The following is a 22,083-nucleotide window of genomic DNA, read 5'->3' as shown; positions in this document are numbered from 1 at the left end:
ATGTCATGAACAAAAGACATTAAAGAGACCTTTTCCATGGAAATTGGATGGGGGTGTGGGTGGAAGACGTGAGCCAACAGGAATATTTAACTGGGGTCAACCAGTTAACCAGTTAACTGGGCTTGCAATCTGATATCAGAGATGTTTCTTAAAATAATCAAAGAATAAAATACTTAAGTATCTCACATTCTTAAATACTTTAACTTCTAAGGAGATTAAACCACATTTTGAGTCAATATTCTACAAATCCTAGATGTGCCATTGTTTTCAAGAATATGACAATTTCCTAATGTAACCAAAAGTGGGGTCTGGCTGCTAGCCGCTCAAAAGCCAATAAAGAGGCCAGGTTGGTGGAAAGGAAAGTTTGCTTTATTTTGGATGACGGCAACCAGTTGCGGGGGGAGGGTGGACATCTGTCCAAAGGCCGACTCCCCCTGCCCCGACAATTAGGGGGCAAGAGCTTTTATAGACAGACGGAGGGGGCTACATGCAGAAACAATACAATCAGCTCTGCAGTCATCTTGAAATTGGTCCTCAGTGGTCTGACCAGCATCATCTTGATTGTTTTAGGTACAGTTAATCTTCAGTTCCAGGTTCGTTTGTTTCCATTCCTTTGAGGCCACTTCTCGGAACTGTGGCAGCTTATGTCATGGCTACAGCCTGGTCATCAAGTAGTTAACTTCTTCTACCTGGTGGGGGTTTCATTATCTATAAGACAGCTCACAGGATATGGCTCAGAATACTATTCATACCCCTTAAGGAAGAACTAAAGGTCCTTGACTATGCTTAATGACTAAACTACTATTATTTGGTCTCCTTTGACTGTTTTCCTTTGTTTCTGCATTTTCTCACTTCTCTGATTAAACTTATTTTGGGCTAAAGTTTTTCCACAGAGAAAAGGCAGGCTGAGGACATGGGGCAGCAAGGACCATAGGGTCCTGCTCCATTTCACTAACACATGTGTTATCTTACTCTCTAGAAGCCCCTCTTGACCTCAAGGTTCCCTTCCCTTTCCCCTTTAGAACATGTATCAGGGGACTTTGCACAGTTATATGCCACCTTAGGTCAGCCCCAAGCTGCTGAGACCTTAAATCTGATAAGGGATTACACAATGGCAGTAACTTATTCTGCAGCTCATCTTCTTACCCCTGACAAGTAAAGTACTGGAAAAATCCTTAGGGAGTCAGCAGTCTTTGAGTGTCACATCAACTATGCCACCTATTAGCAGTTTGACTTTGGGGAAATTACTATACTTCATACAACTTCAGCTTTTTTTTTTTTTTTTTTGGCTGCTCTGGGTCTTTGCTGCTGCACGCAAGCTTTCTCTAGTTTCACTGAGTGTGGGCTTCTCTTTGTTGCGGTGCATGGGCTTCTCATTGTGGTGGTTTCTCTTGTTGTGGAGCACGGGCTCTAGGCATGTGGGCTTCAATAGTTGTGGCTTACAGGCTCTAGAGCTCAGGCTCAGTACTTGTGGTGCATGGGCTTAGTTGCTCCGCAGCATGTGGGATTTTCCCGGACCAGGGCTCGAACCCGTGTCCCCTGCATTGGCAGGCAGATTCTTAACCACTGTGCCACAAGGGAAGTTTCAACTTCAGCCTTTTGAGTGTTTAATGAGAAAAATACTTCGCTCATTTGCTCATTCAGGAAGTATTGGGGTCTACTAAGGCCAGACATGATCTTCAAAGCTGGAGACACCTCTTGAAACCAGACCCCGCCTCTCACCTTGAGAAGTTTATGATTTAAAAGAGGATGCAGAGGACTTCCCTGGTGGTGCAGTGGTTAAGAATCCGCCTGCCAATACAGAGGACACAGGTTCAATCCCTGGTCTGGGAAGATCCCACATGCCGCGGAGCAACTAAGCCTGTTCACCACAACTACTGAGCCTGCACTCTAGAGCCCACAAGCCACAACTACTGAGCCTGCATGCCACAACTACTGAGCCCACGTGCCACAACTACTGAAGCCTGCACGCCCTAGAGCCTGCGCACCGCAACTACTGAGCCCACATACCACAGCTACTGAAGCCCACGTGCTCTAGGGCCCACGTGCTGCAACTACTGAGCCCGTGCTCTAGAGCCCATGTGCCACAGCTACTGAGCCCGCATGCCACAACTACTGAAGCCCACACGCCTAGAGCCCATGCTCCGCAACGAGAAGCCACTGCAATGAGAAGCCCGTGCACCACGACAAAGAGTAGCCCCCACTCGACATAACCAGAGAAAGCCCGTGCACAGCAACAAAAACCCAATGCAGCCAAAAGTAAGATAAAATAAAATAAAAATAAAAAATAAATATAACATTTTATATAATTTATAATAAATATTACTAGTAGAAATAATCAATATAAATATTCTATTCACGGTAAAATGTTTTATAGATTAAAAACTGACTAAAACGTATCTTATTGATAGAATATATAGCTACAAAAGCACAGCAAGTAACAACTGTACTTTATACAAATAAACAATAAAAAATTAAAGTTAACAGTAGTTAAGCCTCAGTATCTTTTCACTTAAAAATACTTATACGGCTTCTATAGTTCCAGGTACTACTCTGAGAGCTTTAAAAAAGCATAGTTTACAGGCACACCTCAGAGATATCGCGAGTTCAGTTCCAGACCACTGCAATAAAGTGAATATTGCAGTAAAGTGAGTCACACAAATTTTTTGGTTTCCCAGTACATATTATAAAAATTATGTTTACACTATACTGTAATCTATTAAGTATGCAACAGCATTATGTCTAAAAAATGTACATACCTTAATTTAAAAATACTTTAATGCTAAAAAATGCCAAGACAATTATAATAGTAAGATCGAAGATTACTGATGACAGATCACCATAACAAATATAATAATGAAAACATATGAAATATTGCAAGAATTAGAAAATGTGACACAGAGACAGGAAGTGAGCAAATGCTGTTGGAAAAATGGTGCTGATAAACTTGATCAACACAGAGTTGCCACAAATCTTCTACTTGTAAAAAATGTATTATCTGCGAAGCGCAATAAAGCAAATGCAATAAAATGAGGTATGCATGTGTTAACTCTCATCATAGGATTAATCACAGACTTATCACGGGACATTGTAAAAACATCCTATGAGTTAGATGCTAAAATTATCCCCGTTTTTTAATAGATGAGAGGAGTAAAACAGAGAAAGTTAAGAAACTTATCCCAAGTAACACAGCTGGCAGTGGCAGAGGCAGTTTTGGAATCCATCAATCTAGTCCCTGAGTTTGCTCTATGTACTGCTCCCTTTCTAATAAAACTTTATTATTGATTAGAACATTAAAGAAGACTCACATCTTCGTATCAGAATTTATATCTGCAAATTTTGACACAAGCAAATTGAGCTTCTTAGAAATAATAGCCACAAAACTCACAATGCAAAAGCTAAAATCAGTGTGACATGATATGAACAAAACAACTATGAATTAATAATTTCTAGGAATTTACACAAAAAACAGTTGATTGTAAAAATAATTTTTGAAGAAAATAAAATGAACTTTTAAAATGACATAAGTATGCTATACAAAATAGTTATCTACGAGTGAAATAGGTTTTATGCAGTTAGCTTGTCTATATGAGTTGGGATGGACCAAGTAAAGCTATGGTAACAGATGACAAACACATTCCAATTACTTCAGTGGTTTGAAGCTGAAAAGTTTATTTTTCATTCATGCTATATGTCTATCACATTTTGGCAGGGGTTTCTGTACCCATTGTTCTCTCTTGGGACTTTCTGGAGTGTCAATGATTGAGGTGACAAGTATCATCTCTCTTATTTCTTTGGCCACAGCAAGTCATCTGGCCATGGCTACCTTCAAGCAGGTGGGGAAATACCATCAGAAACAGAGGGGAACTACTTATTAGTGAGAAGTTTTCAGTCAAGATTTATCAGCACACAGCTCCCAGATAAATACACAAAATCAGTGCTCAGATTAAAAGGAAGATAGAGAAGCAGGATGTGCCTACAGGTAGGCAGCCAACATTTTCTGCCACCATCAATGCTAGAAATAATAATAAACATGATAACAATAGCCAACATTCATTGAGAACTCACAAAATGCCAGTCACTGTGTTCTGTATGCATTTAGTCCCAAAATCCCACCAAGAAAGTGTTTGTCTATTTTCTAGAAAACAAAACTGAAGAACGGAGAAGTAAAATACCTTTCTAGACCTTAGAGCTGGTAACTTGTTGGAGCTAGGACAATAAACGAGACAATCTGATAAATACCCCCTCTTAGAACTGCTCCCCTAGACTACTTCCCCTATAGTGTTTCTCTTCTGAATTGCACAAGATTCAGAGTTTAGAGCATTTTATTTCTGGATACTGCAGGCTTTGCAACTATATTCATCAGTGGATCTTGACTGCAAAGTAGAAACTGACCCTGGTGGTTTAGCTATAACTGGAAAAGACAACTTCCACAAAATTTTCTCATAAAGCCTGTTGCCAAGATCGTTGAGAACAGCATGTGCTTTTCCAGATTACAGTGCTAAGAAGGTCGACGTTGCTGAGGGCTGCAAGTCCTAACGAAGCAGCACGTCTCCAGGAGAGGGATATTTCCGCTGGCCTCCACAAAAGCCTGTGCAATGGTTTCTTGGGGAGCAGCTGGCTAAGACTGTTGGGAAACCACACTTAAGAGATTCATGCTGTTGGAAGGGCCATCAACAGGAAATGGTCACTAGATTGCCTTAAATCCACTGAGCTCGCAGAGGGCTGCTGCTGCAACGGGCTGGACATTACCATGCTGTCCATTCACTTGAAGACTAAAGGACCCCTTCTGTTCTAAAGGCGGAGTAATTGAAGAAAAAATGAGCTTCTGCCTAAATAAATTGTATTCAAATTACTCACTTACCCACACCTGGGAATTTACACCAATCATACCAAGAAAAAAGTAACTATTACAGTGTCTGGTATCTGCTGAGCTGTAAATCTCTTCAATAGGTGCTTCTCATGGGTTGGCAGGTGCTGATGTTAAATGGCCTCTAGCAAACACATGCAAACACACACACACACACACACACACACACACACACACACACACACTCTCTCTCTCTCTCTGTCTCTCTCTCTCCCCATGTCTTCCTTTTATGCCCCAAGTTCTTTCAATTACATTGGATCTCTTTCTGCACCTCCACTGGGTCCTTTCTCTCACCCTTGGGGTACACAAAACTCTGAGGAGATCCTCAGAGCTATTAGATCAGGCACTTCATCAGGCCATGGCTGGTCTGCTACTCCAGCCCCAAGATTACCAAGGGGCTTCTAACAGTATTCCAGTCTCCCCTGGCTACACCTTGGAACCCTGGGACATGATGAACCAATTCCCTTCTGCTTGGGAGGTGGGAGTGAGGGAATACAGGGCAGGATTTGGGTCTCTCTCATTAACTCTTACATCATCATACATTCTTTGATTTTGGCATAATCTCCATGCCTTATTACCTCAGGACTTTGGATTCTGATATCCAAAGCCAAGCACTTGAACTTTAAAGCACCTTATCTGTCTCAAGCACTTGGCTTCCAAAAATTTCATCTCGGCTCTACGTTTCAAAATCCATTCATCAATTCAATTGATGTTCCCTTTCAAAGCTACACATGTCCTCCCTCTGTGGGTGGTGTACAAAGAAAATTATACTACGGAAAAAAGGTAATGGGTTCCACGCTGCCCTACAGAGGAACAGGAAAGCGGGGTCAAGAACTCTGACAAATGTATCTCAAAATATCATTTGCTGGATATGTGTTCTGGAATGCTGTTGTTTCTCCTATTTTGAGGTTACTCTAATAACTGTAATAGCTACATTTATGTAGCATTTACTATGCGTCAGCACCTTAGATGACTTTACCCTCTAATCCTCACAAAACATTATGAGTTGGAACTTTTATCTCCTTTCACAGATAAGGAAAGGGAGTCTTGGATATGCTTATTAATTTGGCTAAGTTCACACAGGTAGTAGATGGTGGAGCCAGGCACTATGTGAGTCCCTGGGTGTACAAAGATTAATGATACAAAGATGAATAATACAAAGATGAATGCACCAATAAGATGTAGACATCAGACACTTAAATGGACCCTGATAGCCCATGTGGCTAGGACTGTTACTGAGGTTTACACACATAGGCAGGGCATTTGACTAGGATTATGGCTGACTTCCTAAAGACATTAAGACCTGAGGTGATTCAAGAAGGCTAAGCAGGAAGTTTAGGCAAGTGAAAGAAATGAGAGAGGAAGAAAATAAAGGGTCTTTCAGGCCCAAGAAATTGAATCAACGAAAGCACATAGGCAAGCTTAAACAGAATGATTTGCTCCCTATTTAGGCCTATTTCTCCAGTTACCTTCTGCTGTGTAACAAGCCACCTGAAAACTTAGTGTCTTATAACAGCAGTTATTTTGCTTACGAACCTGCAATTTGGACAGGGCTTTGTGGGAACCGCTTATTTCTGCACTGCCTGGCTTCATCTGGGAGAGCTTAAAGGCTAGAGCTAGAATCAATGAAGGCTGTCTCATATGTGAGTTGATAATGGCAACAGCTGAGTCTGTGGCCTGATCAGCCTAGCCCTGGCCTGTCCCTCTGGCTTCAGCTTCTTCACAACATGGTGGCTGGGTTACAAGGGTGAGCATCCTGAGAGAGAGTAAACCAGGTAGAAGCCATATCACGTTTTTTGACTTAGCCTTGTAGTCATGCAGTGTCACTTCTACCACCTTCTCTTTGTCAAGACAGCCACAAAACACCATCCAGTTTCAAACAGAGCAAAGACCTCAACCCTTGAGGGTGTATGGCAAGGTTTTGGAGGAGCATGTGGCACTGGAAATATGGTTGTGATCATTTTTTCAATATACAATTGGACATAACTATAAACATGAAAGAACAATATACAATGTATATAGCCCTCTCCCATAACAATTTTGTCATTCCTGATCTAATCACACTATTAGCTGGATGAGATCACTGATTGACTCGTATCTTTCTTGGAGGAGGTTAACAGCATTAAACCAAGAAAAGAATTTAAGTCATTCACTATCCACACAATAAGCTGGGCACAGGGAGATCCTGTCATCTCTGCACAAAATCCAAATAACACATTCATGAACTGTCTGCAACAAGGACTCAGCTAAAAATTGTGTCCAAAGGCTTGAATTTGACTCTTCAATTAAAAGACCATTTGAACCTGTTTGTCCCAGACTGCCATGGGTGCCTCTCTTTCTCTAGGCAGTAATCTCTACGTCTTGACCAAGAATCCCTAATGATTCTGCAGTCATTTCAGGAAGGGTTTTATCGTTTGTGGAAATGTCTTCAGAACGGTTTGAACACTTTTAGCTTCATCTCACTTACGGAGTACAACAACAATCACAGCCCCACGCCATTTAGTCCTAAAGTTGTAAGACGCTGAGGTTTCTATGCCCTACAGGGCTCAGAGTACAAGTGGCTCGGTATTTCATGCCCTGTTAATAAAATGTAAAGTGGCTTTTCTCAGGCAACTTGGAATGAAGCTAAAAAGATAAGAGCCCTCTTATCTAGAAGAATTTCGCTCTGAATTTTCAGTTTCTTAACCATGTCCCCTCCCACTCCCATGGAATCATGAGAGACCCAGACTAGAGCACCAATGTTTTCACCACGGTCTCCCACGGTGATGAGATTAGAAATAATGGTGAGCAAACGAAGACAGGAACCCTGTTACCAAGGAATTTACATTCTAATAGGAGGGGCAGAGGTTTACCAAAGTCACACAAATATGGGGCGTAATTTAGAAGATAAATGCTACGAAGGAAAAGCACCATTAATGCTACGAAGAAAGGCTACGGTGGGGAAGGCTTCCCTGAGGGAAGTGACAGTTGGGCTGAAGCTGCAGAATGAGTATGCGTTAACCTGGAGTCCGCGGTAAGAAGGGGAAGAAAGGGACGGAAGGGCGTTCCAGACAGAACAAAATGAGCTGGGGCCTCGCAGGCCGGAGCCTGGTGAACCCCAGGACAGAAGGCACAGCACCCAGGACGCCTGGAACTGTGGGACTAGGGGAGCCTGGAGGGCCTCTGTCCTGAGGACAGTGAGAAGCCACTCACATGCTTTAAGCCGCTAGGCTTGTACATTCACTGCGTTCGGCACCACGTAATTCTCAACTAGAGAAAGCCAAGCGGGAACGGCGCGGGAGCTGGCGTTGAGCGTACACGTCTTCTGCCACAGCCCGCCACTTGGACACCACCGCTGCCGTCCGCTTTGTTTAACAGCACATGGCCTTCTTACCGTGAACTCCTCTGCCAGGGTCTTCAGTGGTCCACACCGCTGAGTAGGAACCCAGCCACCTCAGGACTGAGACGGCCGCGTCCGTCAGTTCGCTGTGGCGGGAAAGCGGACGCCGGCGGCGGAACCGGATGTTGAGGACACGCCCTCTGTGAGAGGAGCTCGGGCTCCCAGGGTGAACGCGGCGAGCGTTTGTGGCCTTCCGGAACGTGCTGCTCGTCTTCCCCTGTGGCTTCTCCATCATCTTGGTCCTTGGCGACGCGTTTCGTGGCTTCTCTGCCTGAGGACAGGATGCCGGAGTGGTCGCCTGCGAAACTGAGAGGCTTGTGAAAGTCCGAAAGGCCAACGGCTCCACGTCTGCTTCGACCCCAGCAAGGTCCGCCTGCCTGCCGGACGGAGGGGAGGACCGACCGGTTGCTGCATGGGGCTCAAGAAAGGCCGCCTTCTCTACTCGCTGGTCGCCCTCTGCACTCTCCTCAGAGCATCTAGGTAAAGGAGCTGAAAGTCTGAAAGTTGTTTGGTTTGTTTTGTTTTGTTCTTTTTTTCCCTTGTGTTCTCAGATCTTTATTAGGTGACGTTTGGGCAAAAAAGAAAATCCCTGAAACTGTCGCGCACTTGGTTCAGGACAAGTGGAATAGAGGCGCCTTTGCTTGCAGACGTTTCTCTCACTGAGGTGAAAGCCTAGCTTTGATTTTTTTTTTTTTTTTTTTTCCTAAAGGGGAGCTGACTGGCTGAATACATCAGAGCACAAATTCAGATTATGTCAGAAATGGTCAAGCAGAGGAAGGCAAGTCTCTGGGGACGAGACAAGCAGAAGCCCCTGCTCTATAGGAAGACTGACAGGTGCCAGTTTTATGTTGGGCGCGGGGAAGCGGGGGAGGGGTTATCTCTGCTCTTTCCAGATCGAGATTTGGCGGGAAGGGAACATGAAAAATGGCGAAAGGACCGGGATAAAGTAATTACATGGGGAAGAAAACCCAAATCACGCAGCTCGACAAGTCGTGATCCTTCGTTGGTACCTGACCCCAGTACCCAAACAGTTCATCTTCCTACAGTGAAATGTTCATCACATCATTCTTCTGCTCAGAAACTTTTAGAGGCACATTCAGGAAGGAGAATAAATTCCTCCTCTTTGTTATTTCTGTTTCTATACAATCTGTCTCCTCCACAACCAACTCCCACTCTTCCCCAAAGGAATCTTCCCCTTCACCGGAAGTCAGTATTTGTTTCCACTTCCTTACTTGTGCTCATGTCACTACTCCTCGTAGGGATCAGCTTGCTCTCTTCCTACCTTGGTCAGCTCTTACTCATCATTAGAACATCATCTTAGTCACACATCTGTGGAAACTTCCACAGCGACTCCAGTTTACATTTATTTCTCTCACATCTTACAGCTCCTGTTACCTCTACCCTTACTATTTGCAACCAGTCACGAATGAATGCACACTCCTTTGCTCCTCTGTAACTATTCACATAGGTGTGTCTTGTCTCTTCCAAGAAAAACACAAGATCCTTGTCAGGAGCCACATGTGTTTAATCTCTTGATGAACATTATAGAGTTCACCTGAGTGGGCAATTCCATTTCGTAAGCAACAGTGACATCTAGTGGTTGAAAGTTTGCATGGATTCTTCTGACTTTTTAATAGTTGCATTTATAAGGAGAACGATATAGATTAAGTAATGAACCCAAATGATTCCTATCAATTACGCTTGCTCATGAAGGGACTTCAAATGCAAATTTATGATCTCTGCCTTCCCAGTGCTTTCCCTGCTCTCCTGTGGTCCAGTGGCCCACAAACTGCTGGTAAGGGGTCCCTGCATGTGCTCCTTGCAAACCACAACTTCCCTTTCCCGTAGGAAGATCACTTGAAGCTTTCATGGTGATTATGCGATTTTTAATTCTGTGCTTCCTGTTGAGATAGACGTTTATGTGCATAAATATTTATTTTGGAAATAAAATATGTAATTGAGGAAGAAACTTGAGATGACAAATATGATAGCCAGAGTAGAAACTCATTTCAAAGCCAAATGGGAGAGGCACTGTGGTGTAGAGGAAAGCTTGTGGACTTTGGCTTCTGAGGGACTTGGGATCAAATGCCAGGTCTTTCCGTTAAAGTCATGTGGTAGTTATGACAACTAACATCTCTGGGACTCATCCCAAACAATGAAGATGACATATACCTTGCCAAGCTTCTTTGGAGAGGATTAAATAGAATCATGCACCAATAAATTCTGGTCCGGAGTAGGTAGTCAATAAATGATAGCTACTATTATTATTATTTACATTTTGCTAAGAATTATTATCATCATGTTTCCAATTTGACATCTTTTAAAAACAAAATCCTGGTTTTTAAATTTAGGAACATCAGTAACTGATTTTGATTCTGATTAAAATTACCTCATCTCTCTTGGTTTCAGAGGCTTCAGCTCTAGAAAAATGAGTCTGGGAAAACTACTTTAAATCTCTGAAAATAAAATAGAAATTTTAATCTACCATAGACATCAAAATTTGAATAGTAATGAAGGGTTTAGAAGAACTGAAGCAGACTGAAATTATCTTTATATAGAGAACTTGAAAAACAACCTCTTCAGCTCAAGTTATAAATTGTGAGACAACCTGGATTTCTGGAGGGAGAAAAAAGCACTAGGAATAAATATGTAAACAAGTTTATCACAAGAAAATATTAAGTACTTATATGGAATCTTAAAAAAAAAATGGTTCTGATGAACCTAGGCTCAGGATAGCAATAAAGACTCAGACGTAGAGAATGGACTTGAGGATACAGGGAGGGGGAAGGGTAAACTGGGATGAAGTGAGAGAGTGGCATGGAAATATATACACTACCAAATGTAAAATAGATGGCTAGTGGGAAGCAGCCGCATAGCACAGGGAGATCAGCTGGGTGCTTTGTGACCACCTAGAGGGGTGGGATGGAGGGGTGGGAGGGAGGGAGACGCAAGAGGGAAGAAATATGGGAACATATGTATATGTATAGCTGATTCACTTTGTTATACAGCAGAAACTAACACAACATTGTAAAGCAATTATACGCCAATAAATAGGTAAAAAATAATAATATTAGAAACATTGGGGAAAAAAAATATTAAGTACTGACTTGTGTGGCCCCCCTGTGGGCGAAATGTGAATAACACCCTTTTTAAATGTATGTGTTTTTTTTTAGAAAATATCATTTGAGCTTTACCTGAACCCTAAGGTAAAGCAAGAACTTGTTTCAAAAGTTTACCCTTTTTACCTATTATATGGAACTTGGAAAACTTTTTTCCATATAAGGGATGTTATATATGGTGATTTATTTTGCTGTCAATCCCAGATTAATGCCACAGTTAAGCCTCAACTATACAGCCCCACAAATTGTATTAGCCCAAGTAGCAACAATGGACAGTGATGTTTCTTCAGGAGGGTCAAAGAACAATAGAATTTCTGGGTTTGAAGAAATTTGAGATCTCTATTCTAAATTCCAACTGAGCATACCAAAAACACACCTTCCCCCAGTTGCCGCCCTAGCAAAGGGAGCAAATAATCCCCTCTCCACCTAGATCAGACATAACTCTCTTCTCCTGCTGAGAATTATAACAGAAACGGCAAGTCATGGACAGAAGACCTGGGCTCAAATTCTCACTCTTTTTTCTGTTATAGGAGAAGGGAGTGGGGATTATCATCCCCAAATCCCATAAGGTTAAACAAAGGTCTCTTTTGTGCTCACATTAATGACCACTGCAGGGTGACTGCAACTGCATTCCAAGTCTTTTTCATTCTGTGAACTTGACTGAAATAGCAGCCACTGACAGGGACATGGTAGTCTGGTGACAGAAGGAAAAAATAAATTGACCAATGAAATGCCTGAAAATTTCTGCTTGGAAGTGGCATGGGCCTCTTGCACTCACACTCCTCAATCAAAGCAAGTTATAGGGCCAAGCCTGATGTCAATAGAACAGTAAGTATACTCCTCTCATGGGGTAGAGCTCCAGAGAAGGGCAAAGTAGGGAAGGTCAGCAAATATTTTGAACAAATACTGAAATATATTATGTGACTGTAAACAGATCACCTGTGGTCTCTTAGTCCTAAGACTTAACCCCAAAGTTGCCGGTAACAATCCTCTCCAGCCTAAGCTCAGGATTGTGGTAAAGATCAAGTAAGACTATGGATATATTTTTATGTGTGTGTCTGTTATTTTATCCTTTTCCAGAGATTCTGTAAGTAAGTCTCATGTGGAACTCTACTGTCTCTATTTTTTAAATGTTCCCGTGCATCTCAGAACCCAGAGAGCTTTTAGAAAATGCATAGTTCTGGGCCTCATATAAGCCAAAGATTCTGATTCACCAGGACTGGGATGGAGTTCCAGATATTGTTTCTTTTTTGTTTGTTTGTTTTTTGTGGTACGCGAGCCTCTCACTGTTGTGGCCTCTCCCGTTGCGGAGCACAGGCTCCGGACGTGCAGGTTCAGTGGCCATGGATCACGGGCCCAGCCGCTCTGCGGCATGTGGGATCTTCCCGGACCAGGGCACAAACCTGTGTCCCTTGCATCGGCAGGCGGACTCTCAACCACTGCGCCACCAGGGAAGCCCCAGATATTGTATTTTTAAAAGCTCCTGTGAGATTCTGAGTTAAGACCAGGCAGGAAAACCTGAGCTATAGATCCTTTTCAACAACAAAATTCTGCAACCTGTAGTCAATAACTTCCCCTTTTTTTTCAGGGAGCAGGGAATTTTTATTGATTGCTTATATAACTTTCTGTTAGAAACTTCATTTTTTGTATCTCAATCTAATACAGATTGAGTTGACTAATGTTAACCAGGGAAGAACAGGTATTGATTTGTTCATAAGAAAGTCGTAATGAAAGTTTGCTCAGCTGGGGAAAGAGATGGGTGACAAAAAGTAAAGAGGAAAAGTAAAGGGGAGAGATACTTAAAGTGACTATATAGCACTGAGTGCAGAAGTAACAGTAATGACAGCACCTATTTATTCTGTGATCACAGGCTCTGGCTTAACATGAAGCCTCAAGATAGCCTTATGAAGTAGGAAATATTATACCTATATTAATCTGGGTGCCAGAAAAGTTGAGTCACATAGAAGTGGTAAAGCATGATTCACATTCAAGTCTGTCTAACTTCAAAGCACAGGATCTCAGCCACAGCAGTACCCAGATGTCAGTGTCACATACGCCTTCCAGGAAATTCCATCAAAGAGGCCACAAAAGGTGGGGGAGCAAAGAGTAACAAAATCGTCAAGTAGTATTTGCCAGGTGGCAACATCTCAGTGATCTCCCCTCATTGCTGTGTCCCAGAGGCTTCCGCTCCACTTCCAGACTTCCCTTTCTGCCACTGTCACTGTGAAGGCAACACTCAGACTGATGACCACAAGTGTTGCCACACTTTGTCATTTACTGTGTGCTTTCACAACTGTCTCATTTACTGTCCTCAAAAACAGTATTCATCAAAATGCAGAAGCCAAGATTGAGGTGATTTATCTACATCAGTATTTCCAAACGTAAGTATTATTGGTCTGGATAATTTCTGTTGCAGGGCTGTGTCCTATGCATTGCCTAATGTTTAGCAGCAACCATGGATTCTACTAGATGAACTACCACCCCCAATTATAACAAAATGTTTTCAGATATTGCCAGATGTTCTCTGGAGGAGGAAGAGGGGGGAGCGGCACAAAATCACCCCCGGTTCAGAACCACTGGCCTAAAGTGATGTAACAAACAGGTAGAAATTACTGTCAAACCCACATCTTATGGCTATAAACTAATGTATATTCCATTGCATCCCTGAAGCCTCCCTAGAAACATAAAATTTTGGAGCCCAGAGTTTTTAGTAACATCCAGGAAACTCCTTTGTTTAGCTACTGAGCAAGCTAAAGCATAGAGATATGAGGTGACTCTCACAATTTTATGGCTCAAAGTCATTTAAAAATAATTTTAAGCATTCCTAAGGTAGTTGTGAAAAGTCGTGTTACTGATGCCCATCATTTGATAAGGGCACATCTTGTCCTATGGCTACATCAGTTAGCCATCACATCCCTCACAGAAGAGTACATCTGACATGCCAGTCTCTGGATCATGACTCTCCTTCACCTTCCACCCCAAACTCCCCACAGTATCCAGCAGTGCTGATTGAGTTACCAAATTAGAATAGTGACTTAATGGCATTGATTCTTATGGGTGAGCTTCCTTAAACTAAGATTTTTTTTTTTTAATCAGCCAATCAACAACATCTGATAGCTAACAAAAAACTAGCTGGGGTATCTTTCTTTACAAAATCCAGGGACCTCTATGAGACTTATAGACACAGGGTGTTTTAACAGTGGAGAAATTGAGGTCATTCCCAGAGAGAGAAAGTTTCATTGGAACAGCAGACTTGTCCAAGAGATGTTATCCTGTTCCCCACTCAGAACATGCCTCCAGTGGGAGGTTATTTCCTCATTATCATTTTTGACCCTTTGCTGAGATCAAGAAGAATATTTATTCTTATCATTTTAACATCTAATATAGTCTTTACTAGCCTTGGAGCAACTTGAAGACAAAGGCTCTCCTTCGTTTATTACATACTACACCCTCAATAAGCAACACAAACTAGGTGGCCAATAAATATTTATTAGGCAGCTTAACAAGAAAAATTAGGGCTTCCTGATTGACTTTCATGATCCCAGTATCCATCAGGAAGCATTTTTCTTCTCCAGATGAGATGGACCCAGAGATAGAAGAAGCTTATGAAAAGTTTTGTTTGGAATCAGAGCATAGGTGAAAACAGTAAAATTAAATTTCAGCACATCAATTTTATAAAGCAGTTTAAGTTATGGTGATTTAGCAGAACACAGGAAAGCAAGAAAATGTGTCACACATACCAAATTAAGGATGTTGAGTTATGTTACTAATGTATGCAACTGTAATTTTAACACTCTCTGCCAAAATAAACTTTATTCCCTATAACTTAAAAAAAAAAAAAAACCTTTCAGACTTCTGACTCTTTGTTACCACCCAGGAAAACCTACAGGTAAGATCATCCTAATCCAGTGAGCACCTTGGGGTTTCTAACACGAGTGCTTTGGCCCACCAGACTTTCATATCCACTCGTAGGGTGAGACTTGGGGAAAATAAACTAGACCCTAGTCCCAGCAAACCCAAAGACTTTGTTTTTTGCTTAAACTATTTGGCCCTGGATTTCTGTCACTTGTAACCTAGAGTCCTAACTAATATGTCAGGAATATTCAACTTTTAACACATAAAATTTGCAAAGTAAACCAGGTAGGTAACCTTGTTCAGACTACCAGTGCTAAAACAATTCATGCCATACCATTGTTGCCTTTGATGTTGAGGCCTTTCGGTCACCTACAGAAGTTCCTATGGTGCTAGAAGCCAGACTTCCAAGAAACATAAAATCTGTTGTAGGTGTTCCAGGAAGGTAAAAGGAAAACCACCTTTCTGACCAGATGAGGACGTTTGGAAAATGGAGGAATGCCGTGCTCAAAGAGCCTTTCTTCTAAGCTTCTCTGACTCTCCCCTCCTGTCCCTTTTGTCTACATTCTGATATACTCCACGCCTGAGCCCTTTACCAAGTCCCACTTTTCTCAAGAGATTCTTTAGATAGCATTAGCTCTGTGTGAGAAGGTATCCCGTTCATCAAGAAACTAACCCAATCTTAGCTCCTCCCCTCGCCTTCATGCCTGTAGTGGCAGCTGTTGAGACGTAGCCATTCCTTAGATTTACAAGTTTCTCAAGCAGGTCTTCTCCATCCTTAACTCATGATATTCAATTCTTTGCTGCTCCAATTATTACTTCTTTGGTCACACACAGAATTTCAGAACAGATGGACCTGGATGCCAAATGTTGCTGTAAAGTTTGACGTTTTTCTTGCTCTAAATTTAAAATGTCACTATAATACTCAGTCTATGAAGAATTTAAAGCTATTGTTTTTAAAAAGTGCCCTATAACTCCTGGAGAAGTAGTAGTACATTAACACATTACCTAAGAATGGAGTTAGTATATAGAAAACCACCCACAGACATATGCTACAAGTACATCTAATATATGAATACAAGAATTTGTCTTGTTTTATAGCAGTAGCACAAGAACTTCTATGTTAGTCATGTATTTTTATTTTCTTTATTTTCTGATGCTTTGACACCTTGGGGCCTTATTGACCCTAGAGGGACTACCCGTCCTATGGTTAGCTAATTCCTAGAGATAGCAGACAATTCATCCTGGAGTACTCCTTTTATATGCAAGCCATATAAAATCCAGAGCCCATACCTTTAGCCATCTCCTTTATTAGGCTATCACATGCTGAGCAAGTCACTATCCTGCCCTAATCACCACAAGGAAGGTAAGGTGCCAAGACAACTAGAGACAGCCCCTACACCCCACAGTCCACTGAAATTATTCACACTGGCCAATTCTAAGCCTGCTTATCCTGCTTTGCCTTGCCTTTTTCACAGAAACTACAGTAAAGGCTCTTGCACACAGTTTCCTCTGCTTCCTCTGCCTGCTTTCCAACTCTGGTGCTTTCTTGGGTGGCACTGGTGGAGAAGTATGCTTCATGTTTCTAGGGATCTGTGGGTATGAACTTCTTCCTTCATGAAAGTCATTTCTGTGTCTATATGTCTTACCATATCTGATTAAAATAAATCCTGGGTACATTTAAAAATACATCCTAATCCTATTAACTATTCAGCAAAATAGCTTCTAGTAGTAAATGTATTATTAATCTAATATTTTCTACAATATTCAGAGGTTTCCTTGTGAAACATTTTAAGTAAGACTTCAAGAGAGGAAAATTCAACCCCACTGAGACTATTTTGGAATGAATCACTTCCATATTCTTTAGGAAAAACTCAGTAATAAAGTTTATTGAGTTGGATTAGTGGTCTAATAATCTCTATAATCTCTTTTTGATATGAATAAAATACTGTGAGTCACCTAAGGAAAAATAATTTTCCCTTTTGTAGATTAGAAGTGATTTCAGAAATTTTTACAAAACTCAAGGGGAAAGGCATTGCTTCTAACAACTTCCCTAATTGTTCATTCAGAACTGGTGGTTTATCTTGTAATTTATTTAGGAAGGAGCTATTAAGAAGCAAGTGACCCTCACATGTGACTAGCTAGTGTTTCCTCCCCTGGAGGAAATTAATCTTGCGACAAATTATGCATTTTCTTTTAGTTGATGTTTAAATGAGAATGGAGTTCATGGCCTGGATGTGGACAAAATATATTTATAAATGCCTGGCTGAGCTACACACAAGAGCTACATACAAGAGCTACATTAATGTAACCTTTCATAATTCATATTATGAAATAAAAACATCATTGTCCCAGAGAAGTTATTTTTCCTCCATTTAGAAGAGGAACTTGAAAAAAGTTCTGTATATAAAAACAACCAGGGGTAGAGCCAGGTGGGCCCATTCCTTTATGCAATGGACCTCAAACTCTAATTTAAATAAAATCACTTGTAGAGCTTATTAAAAGTGTGTATTCATGGGCCATACTCTCCAGAGATTCTAATTCAAAAGTCTGAAGAGAGGGTCAAGAATCTGCATTTTTATCAAGAAGTCTGTATCCTGACACAGGTGTTCCAAGAATCACAATATAATAGTCACAGGGAAACCACTAGCCTGCTTTGCCTGCTTTGGAAGACTCGTTGTTGAGCCATGTATGCAGTCAGCTGCCAGCTTTTGGGTTCTAAAGTATCTCCTAGTAGCAGCTTCTCTCTAAACATCGGGTTGATAATATTAAGTTCATGTATATAGTATATATACATTTATAGGTAGGTAGATCTAGATACCTAGATATAGTTATGTTACTGATACCACCTCATCTGATCCAGACATAAATGGGTAAAATTTCCAGCTCAGTCACTTACTGACTATCCAAGTCAGACCAAGTTAAACACTTTGAATCTGCTTCCTCATTTTTTAAATGGAATTATAATGCCACTTCACAAAATTGTGATGAGGATTAAAGGAGCATTTGTATATAATGCATTTAACCCAGTACCCAGCAAAGAACAAGGATAGGAGTGGAGACAATACAACTGATTGATGTTTTATACATTTGTAAAGAAATTGTTGTATGGTTTCCAGAGCTCTTTCAAACACATCATTCAATTATATCCTCACAATGTGCATGTGAGGTAGAGGGTACAGATTATTGTTCCAGTTTTAAAATGAAGTTTAATCTTAGTCTGCTGCCATGATCATTTGATCATAGGCTTAGTGGGAAAAAATGAGCCTCAAAGTGGTTGAGAGAGTAGGAGTTTCTTTTGCCTTTTGAAGCCAAGGAATTAGTGTGCCCCCGAATGCTTCTTAAAACTTCAGAGCTCAAGGTGAATTTCCAATCTGTAGAATGGCAGAGTAGTAGTGGTTAAGAGCATAGGTTTGGAGTAGACAAATTTGGCTCTGCCACTTTAATAGTTGTGTTAACTTGACAATGGTATTTAAGTCTTCTAAGCCTCGATAGCTTCTTATAAAAATGAGACTAATAAAGCAATGATTAAATAAGATAATTTTCACAATAGCAATAATAATATCTAATATTTATTGACGCCTCCATAAAATATTTTGTACAGTGTATAGCAGAGTAATGCTCAGAATAGAGCTAGTATATAAGAAACCAGCCGCCCACACATGCTACAGGTACTGCTAATGTATAGGAACGGTTATTACTGTTACTAACAAAGAGTAAAGCAATAAATTTTTTATTAATGTGAACAGATAGCTAATGGAAGAATTATTAGTCGGTATTATAACCACTTACTTTATTAGGAAACAGAGTAAACATGAGGAAACTATGTAGCTAGGCCCAGATCACAAAATGACTCCATGGCAGGGTCAGATTTCTGCCCTGTCCGAGACCTTGTCTCTTCTCCAGGGATCACTGCGATCCTTTCATTTTACTCAAAAGAAAGACTTTCACTTGGAGAATTCCCTCGTAGAGTTCCATGGCTTTATACCAAATGTTTGGGATCTGGAAAATTACCTTATACTCTGATGTTTAATATTCTGAGTTTCTGTTAAACATGGAGTTTTTGCTGAGTTAAAGGCCCACACAGTTCTTACAGGTTCCAGTTTGGAACCAACCCTAAATCTTTTGTGGCTTTGAGTTAGTCTTGGCAAAACACTTCCAGAGTGGGAGGATTTTTTAATGGGTTTCTTTAAAGAGTCACTTTAAAGCATTCATTTAGGCTCAAACCAAAGTAAACTGACCAATCTATTCCCATGGATTTTAGAGGAACAAGGGTTAGAATTCAGAGGAAATGTGGTAAGCAAAGCCTACTGAGAATTTGGTTGATACTGCAGGCCATTAAGTGACCATGGTGTCACTAAAAGGAACTTTCTCACAAAGGAATTTTCTCACAAAAGTTCCTACTGTGTTATGCTCCCATAATATTAGAAGTGTTTTGAATATATATCTGTATATATACACACATAATATTTATACTTTGTACCAATGCCAAAGGTTGTCATAAAGTTGATATTTTGCTGAATATCAAATATCAAACTTCCAGTATAAAAGAATAACTCTAAAAAATTTTTATTGACTATAGCAGTGAAAATTTAAAAGTCTAACATGACAGTGAAGAACCATAATTTTCCAAACACTGTAGCTGCTAACAGCTCCTACAGTTATTACAGAGCACATCTGCCTTACTGAGTAGATATTTTTCTAAGTAAAAGACAAAGATATTTTCCCACAATACTTTTTTTCCCTCTTCTCCATAGTTTTTATATTCTTTGTTAGATCTGAAAATTGTATATGACTTTGGAGCTTTTTCACCCTCAGGAATATTTGAGATGGGAAGCTGATATTCTGCTCTTAATTCTTTCTCATAAGTTATGGAGAATGGGGCTTTTTTTTCCTGAAAGAACTCATGGCTCAAATATATTTTAAAAGTTAAAAAATATGTCTTATATTGGTGCCATCGTTTAGTATTAGGATGAATGTTAGTATCCAATAATTCTATAAAGATTAAAAGAATAATACCATTTTATTTCTATTGTACTCTATCTTTAAAATAATGTAATAATTGTTTTTAATAGTTTTCCTAAATCTATCTAGCTAAAGTACCTTCTCTTCTTTTAACATTCAGTCAAATTTCTTACTTTGTTAACTCTTATCTTTTTTTAATTGAGATATCATTGACATACAGCATTGTGTAAGTTTAAGGTGTACAACATGTTGATTTGATACCTTTATATATTGCAATATGATTACCACTGTAGCACATGACATAATTATAATTTCATTTTGTGTGAGAACATTTAAGATCTAATCTCTTAGCAACTTTAAAGCATATAATACATGATTGTTGACTATTGTCACACTACTGTGCGTTAGATCTTCAGAACTTATTTATCTTCTAACCACAAATTTGTACCCTTTGGCTATCACCTCCATCTCCCCATTTCTCCCACTTCCCAGCCCTTGTAATAGCCATACTACTCTGTTTCTATGAATTAGCTTTTTTAGATTTCACATACAGCATACCTCAGAGATATTGCAGGTTTGGTTCCAGACCACTGCAATAAAGCAAGTCACACAGATTTTTGGTTTCCCAAAAGATATGAAAGTTATGTCTACACGGTACTACAGTCTATTAAACGTGCTATGGTATTATGTCTTTAAAAACATGTACATACCTTAATTAAATAATCCTTTATTACTAAAAATGCTAACCATCATCTGGGCCTTCAGCAAGTTGTAATGTTTTTACAATACTATGATCAGATATAATTGATCATAGGTCACCATAACAAAATACAATAATAATGAAAAGGTTTGAAATATCACAAGAATTACCAAATGTGAAACAGAGACATGAAGTGAGCAAATGCTCTTGGAAAAAAATGGCACTGATAGACTTGCTCAACACAGGATTGCAACAAAACTTCAATTTGTAAAAAACTCAGTATCTGCAAAGTGCAATAAAGCTAAATGCAGTAAAATGAGGCATGCCTATATAAGTAAGATCATGCAGTATTTGTCTTTGTCTGACTTATCTCACTTGGCATAATGGGTCCATCCATGTTGTTAAAAATAGCAAGATTTCCTCCTTTTCCATAATTTTCCAAACACTGTAGCTGCTAACAGCTCCTACAGTTATTACAGAGCACATCTGCCTTACTGAGTAGATATTTTTCTAAGTAAAAGACAAAGATATTTTCCCACAATACTTTTTTTCCCTCTTCTCCATAGTTTTTATATTCTTTGTTAGATCTGAAAATTGTATATGACTTTGGAGCTGTATTCCATTGTATTCCAATGTATTCCATTGTATACATATACCACATCTTGTTTATCCATTTATCCATTGATGGACACTTAAGTTGTTTCCATATTTTGGCTATTGTGAGTAATGCTCTAATAAACATGAGGTGCAGATATCTCTTCAATATGCTGTTTTTATTTCCTTTGTATATCTACCCAAAAGTGGGATTGCTGAATCATTATGGCAGTTCTACATTTAATATTTTGAGCAACCTCCATACTGGCTTTAGTATCAGGGTAATGCTGGTTTTGTAAAATGAGTTTGGGTGGGTTCCCTACTCTTCAAATTTTGGAAGAGTATGAGAAGGATTGGCATTAATTCTTCTCTAAGTGCTTGGTAAAATTTACAGGGAAACCATGTGTTTCTGGCCTTTTCTTTCTTGGGAGGTTTTTGATTACTGATTGAATATTCTTACTTATTATTGGTCTGTTCAGATCTTCTACTTCTTCATGATTCTTGATTGGTTGTCATGAATCTTGATAGATTGTATCTTTTTCTAGGAATTTATCCATTTGTTCTAGGTTATCTAGTTTGTTGGTATGTAATTTTTCATAGTAGA

The 22,083-nt window shown here is 40.0% G+C and overlaps 2 protein-coding genes across 2 annotated transcripts in view; one reads left to right on the top strand and one right to left on the bottom strand.

The window, feature by feature from the left end:
* MACC1 (MET transcriptional regulator MACC1) overlaps positions 1–8,352 on the bottom strand; it is a 439,721-nt gene extending 431,369 nt beyond the window's left edge. Inside the window, 1 exon segment of the mRNA XM_079932437.1 lies at positions 8,244–8,352. The gene's annotated coding sequence lies outside the window, so the exon portion shown is untranslated.
* The window catches only part of ABCB5 (ATP binding cassette subfamily B member 5), a gene marked incomplete at its 3' end in the record, with an annotated part of 141,001 nt that continues 125,331 nt past the window's right edge, over positions 6,414–22,083 (top strand). Inside the window, 2 exon segments of the mRNA XM_079932436.1 lie at positions 6,414–8,729; positions 8,959–9,083.

The sequence above is a fragment of the Stenella coeruleoalba genome, assembly GCF_951394435.1.
Source record: "Stenella coeruleoalba genome assembly, chromosome: 9".
In the NCBI taxonomy this organism is placed as follows: domain Eukaryota; kingdom Metazoa; phylum Chordata; class Mammalia; order Artiodactyla; family Delphinidae; genus Stenella; species Stenella coeruleoalba.
The sequence above is the reverse complement of the archived record's forward strand: the minus strand, read 5'-3'. Positions and strand labels throughout refer to the sequence as shown.